Source organism: Balaenoptera musculus, chromosome 6 (genome assembly GCF_009873245.2).
Source record: "Balaenoptera musculus isolate JJ_BM4_2016_0621 chromosome 6, mBalMus1.pri.v3, whole genome shotgun sequence".
NCBI lineage: Eukaryota > Metazoa > Chordata > Mammalia > Artiodactyla > Balaenopteridae > Balaenoptera > Balaenoptera musculus.
Window position 1 is genome coordinate 14,187,020 of NC_045790.1, and position 5,393 is coordinate 14,192,412.

Consider the following 5,393-nt stretch of genomic DNA (forward strand, 5'->3'; position numbering starts at 1 on the left):
TTAACACCATAAGATAGTATATATGTATACTCTCTATATTTGACTCTATTCTAAAATACCTTCTCTAAAGTTCACATTAGAATACTCCCTATGATGAGATTTTTGTAGTAATTATCCTTATACTACACAGACATATTTTCGTTAGACAATTACTACATAGAAACTGTATGGTGTGCAGTGTATTCATTTTATATGAATGCCAAAATAATATGAATGAATACATCTCAAAAGCCATGCTGTTCTTATTTGTCCATATAGCCCTGCCCTAGGGCATCTGAGTAGCTCATCAGTTCTGAAGAAAGACCTATAGTAACACAGTGTAGGAAAAGTTACTCAAAGATCTTTGGCAGAGAACTCTGGAAAGATTTTTAAAAAGTCATTTCATGGAATTACTTTACAAATGTTAAAAAAAAAAAAAGAAAGAAAGAAAGAAAGAAAGAAACAGAACATGGAAAGTTTCCAAAAATGGAAAATGCAAAATCCAGCAATCAAAACTGAAATATAGTTCATAACACTACCAGATTCCCAACAATTTCCTAAGGAAAAACTCACAGAAAAAGTTAACCTCTTGTTGCTTGTAAAATAAAAATGCCCTCTTCTTCTATGCTTTTTTTTTTTCCTCTTTCCCTTCACTGTGGAAGAATGTAAGATTTCATAACAACAGATATGCAGTTTGCTTTTGATTGAGTCACTTTATGCAAATGTTTCACTATGCCAAAAAAGAGAATTGGGCAAGAAAATACTCTTCCTATTGCTGGCTGGCATTCTTCATTTACTCACTGGAGCATTTGAGGTGACAGCATGGTCCTCAGAAGTTGTCACATTCTGTGATTTAGTCATAATCACTTACTTTCAGAGCCATTGAACTAAAGAGCTTTGCGTTGGGAACACTTTATGTACCCCGTGTGAAACAGGCCAGACTTCTTCAAGTAATCTTCAACTTTTACTGCAACTGATCTGAGATTTGCAGCATAGAGGAAACAAGTAACAAACCTTGCCCTGTCTTCAACCTTTTTAAAAATGCTTCTGTGGGATATGAATATTTTATTATTTTCTCAGCTGATGGTGAGAAACCCACTAAGATTTGCATTTGCTCTGTTGCAACGCATTTCAACTGTTTACTCTGGCCCTAAATTATTTCTTTTACTCAGATCCATTTAACTGTCCAACTCATCCCATTGGCATAGATGGAGTATTAAATGGAGTTAAAGATTAACAAACTCATGTGACTATCATTTCAATTCAAAGGGAAATTTCATCCCTGGGACAGAAAATGGATTTATTTCATAAACAGAGTTATCTTGTGATTTAATTTTGAGTAATTGTCTAATATCCATATACATCTCCCCAACTTTTAGCTAGACTTCTTGAAATTCACAATTTTAGAAATTATGTTAGAAGAAGCAATGGCAAGTACCCAAAGAATGAGTGGTGTCTTGAAATTCAGTAGTTGTGTTTTTTAAGCACAGAGAGGAAGTAATTGATTGGAATTATTATACATTAAACAGCTCAATGTTAATTTCTCATGTTTTGATATTTTCCCCATTTTTTATAACTAGCTGAGACTGGACAGTGAAAGGAATAAAGAGAAAATGAAATCAAATTAGAGATCAGAAACTTTTAGTTCCAGCCCTGGCACAAAACCATATGTCATTTAGAACAAACTACTTCAGCTCTCTGAGATTCAGTTCTCTACCTGGGTATTACTTAATGATAACTGCTGTAACAAACACCTGTAAAATAAACTCATTTATTGTGTATTAATAAATCAGTAATTATTAATACATAATAAATTATATTCTCTGATCTCAAAGTTGGATGAAGATTTTCTTTATCAGGTGACTCTTAAATGGCCCTTGGGGTAGCACTCTGACAAGAAGTAATTTAGGGACCAGTCCCCTTCCATATTGTGCCTTTGTTATTTTGGAGTCCTTCATTTTTGGCTCCACAGGGAGAGAGAAAGCAAGAAAGACCTTGTAGGATCATTTGAGAGCCAGACCTGAAGATAGCTTCTATCATTCTGACTACATTCCATAGACAAAAACTCCATGACATCCACAGAGTGGATAACCTACATCAATTCTGAAAATTAGTGAATAAAGTGAATTCCTTAGATGTAAGGTAAGCTGAAACGTTTGGCACACAGCATGATAGCATTATCTTTGCCACAAAATGTTAAATGAATGGGGTTAAATGAGTTTTATATTTCCCTCCAAGGGTATGTAATTTAGTGGAAAAATTAAAGAGAAAATACAGAGTAAGATTCAAGGAAGGCAGAACTAAGTCGAAGTTTCAAAGAGCAGCATAAAAGACTAGACTGTGAAACCTTGGAGAGCAAGAACCCCATGTGATAATTCTCATGATTTACAACACATTTGCATACAACTTACAGACACCTATTAATGTTTGCTGTTGATGATACTGGAAAGCTTATAGGCTTGAAGGTAAGATGAAACTGGTGAACAAAGCAAAATAGTTTGGGTATTCTTGAGGACAAACTTTTTTACCTCAATATGTCATTATTAGCCAGTCTTGGCATGGATAAAAAAATCACTGTGGAACCAAACAGTCAGCTCAGAAGAGAACATCCTCCTACATGGTCATCCCCCTTTATGTGAACATCTCCATTTCACTTGAAGGACCTGGGTCACATTCCCAGTCATGGCAATGCAGTTGTGTATATCATAACAGTGAGGGATGCTTTCTAGGGAGAAGGACAGGCCTTCAAACCTCCTCAAAACTTTTTATTTTAAAAATTTTTATTGGGTTTATTTGTTGGTGGTGGTTTTGTTTTGTTTTTGTTTTTTGTTTTTTTTGAGATAAAAAACAAACACTTGTAGATCAAAGGGTCTTGTTTTTGTAGGGAGTTTTCCAGAATCCATAAACTATCCGTGAAGATAATTCTTCAAAAACACAATGATTTCAACAAAATAAAACAAAGCTCTTGGACTTTTGCCCTTCGTTGTCAGAATCAAAGGCGTGTCTCAATTAGAAAACCCTTTGCTATAGCCTACGCTCATGGCTTGACATTGCTTGCTGATTTCTATCAGTTCTGATGCCAATCTGAGCCTGTTCTCTAAACTCTACAGGGACAGTGAAAACACTGTCTTAAAAACACACCCGTACTCTCACACCAATAGAGGAACAAATAAACTTCTGAGAAATTTACTAATAGTCAATATTTATTAAGTCCTTAATTGTGCTGGACACTGTTCTAAGATGTTTGTATGTATTAACAAAATTAATCCTCTTTTTGAGAGAAAGTTACTATTATGAACCTCATTTTACAGATGAAAAAACTAAGGAACAACAATGTGAAATATTTTTCTCAAAGTAACGTACTTGGAAAAGAAGTAGAGCCAGAATTCAAACTCTCATCTTTCGACTTCAGAGTCAAGTTCTTAAGTGCATTGCCTATTGCCTGCAGTGACGTGAAATACCACAATCAGTCATTTCCAACCAAAAAAAAAAACTGAACTGAGAGGGATTTTTTTTTTTTTTTTTTTTAAAGAGGACAATGCATCCACTCTGGAAATCAGAGAATAAAGAGTTAACATTCTAATAGTCCACATATGTCTTCCAGCATCTCTGACATGTAAAGAGCTTGAAGTCATCACTTTCATCTTTATAACCAGAAAAAAACTAAGCCAAGTAAAACGAACTAAAAATCAACAACTCTTCTTGGACCTACCAGAGAACTGAGGTTGTTGGGAAAACTGCCACCCCAAAATCTAGACAGGTGACTCCAAAGAGTCACAGCTGAGATCTGTTCACCCAAAGAGCAGAAACCACTGGAATCATAAACTGGTAGGAACACTTAAATGGTAATTTTGATAAACTGCTGGAGACTGAATTGGACCAACCTATGGGAGAGAAACTCCTGGTGGTCGGAGCCTTATGGGGCCTCACACTTTCCTGGGCTTTACCTCGAGGAAACCCACTAGGTTCTCATGGTGAAATTCTGAGAAAGAGCCCCTCCTGGCTCTGGCAGGAAAGGAGGAAGAGTAACAATTGTGAAATATGCCTAAAGTCTTCTCCATAACAAAGGGCTATTCTCCAGGGAAAAATAAAACTTCATCAGAGCCTGTCACACCTGCAATACAGGCACTTCTCTCACTTGCGTCACCCTCTAGATTTCATGAGTCACCAAAGGAGGTGAGGAGATCTAAGACATACATGTGAAAGTGTACACTTCTGAGCCCAGCCAGTGCCAGGTAGACAGTCATCATGAAGTTCAATCCCTTTGTGACCTAGGACTGCAGCAAACACCACTTCAGTGCCCCCTGGCCCATGTCTGCCTGGCTCTCAGAGGAGATGCAGCAGAAGTACAATGTCTGGTCTATCCGCCTTTGCAAGGACGACGAGCTCCAGGTGGCCCAGGAACACTACCTAGGTCAGCAAATTGGCAACGCAGTGCAGGTGCACAGAAAGAAACATATCATCTACATCAAGTGGGTGCGAGAAGGCTAACAGCACAATTGTCCACGTGGACGTTCATCTGAGCAAGGTGGTTATCACTAGGCTAAAACTGGAAGAAAAAAAAAATTCTCGAATGTAAAGCCAAATCGTGACAAGTTGGAAAAGAGAAAGCCTACGATATAAAGAAGAACTTACTGATTAAATACAGGATTGACTATAGCCAGTTGTGCAGCCACAATTTAACTGTAGATTTTTAGCTAGTGTGTATTCCTTTGGAATTTTTCAAGCTATCTCTTGTAAGTTTCATTTCCCTCCTGTTCTGTTATTGATCTGTGGCTCTGTAAATAAGCTTCTGCAATTTTGATTAATAATCCTGAGAATAAAAATTGAAAATGTTTCCTAAAAAAAATTGTGAAGGTCAGAGCACACGGACATAGACCTACTAAAAGAAGGCGATTTAATCATATGATTACAAAATGGTTCTTCTCCCCCACCCCACATTACCACCACACCAACAGGCCTCCAGTAGAATACAGTGGATTGCAGCTGCTAGTTTTCCAAGATGCAGACTCCCTCTCGGGAGTAATATTTAGGAAAGTACAAAGTCAACAGGGGAAACAAAAACAAGGACACTAAATTCACTGGGAGACTCTGGCACCTACAGCTACAGTAAACATTAAATACAACCTACTCCTACCCAGATTAACACAAACTTCATATTAAAGGCCTATTTAGCTCACTTCCTATTCTCCAACACGTAATGTCAGGCTTTCAACAAAAATAACAAGGCAGCCTACAAGGCAAGAAAAGACAGAAGGATCAAAGCAAGTATCAGAACTAAACTCAGATATGGCAGAGATGTTGGAATTATACTGGAAATTTAAAGTAACTATGATTAATACGCTAAAGGCACTAATGGAAAAAGTGGACAGGATGTGAAAACAAATGAGTAATGTAAGCAGAGAGATGGAGAC

The 5,393-nt window shown here is 37.1% G+C and overlaps 1 pseudogene; it reads left to right on the forward strand.

Moving 5' to 3' along the window:
* The first annotated feature begins 4,227 nt into the window (after window positions 1-4,227).
* On the forward strand, window positions 4,228-4,633 carry LOC118897333 (annotated as a pseudogene).
* The last annotated feature ends 760 nt before the right edge of the window (window positions 4,634-5,393 follow it).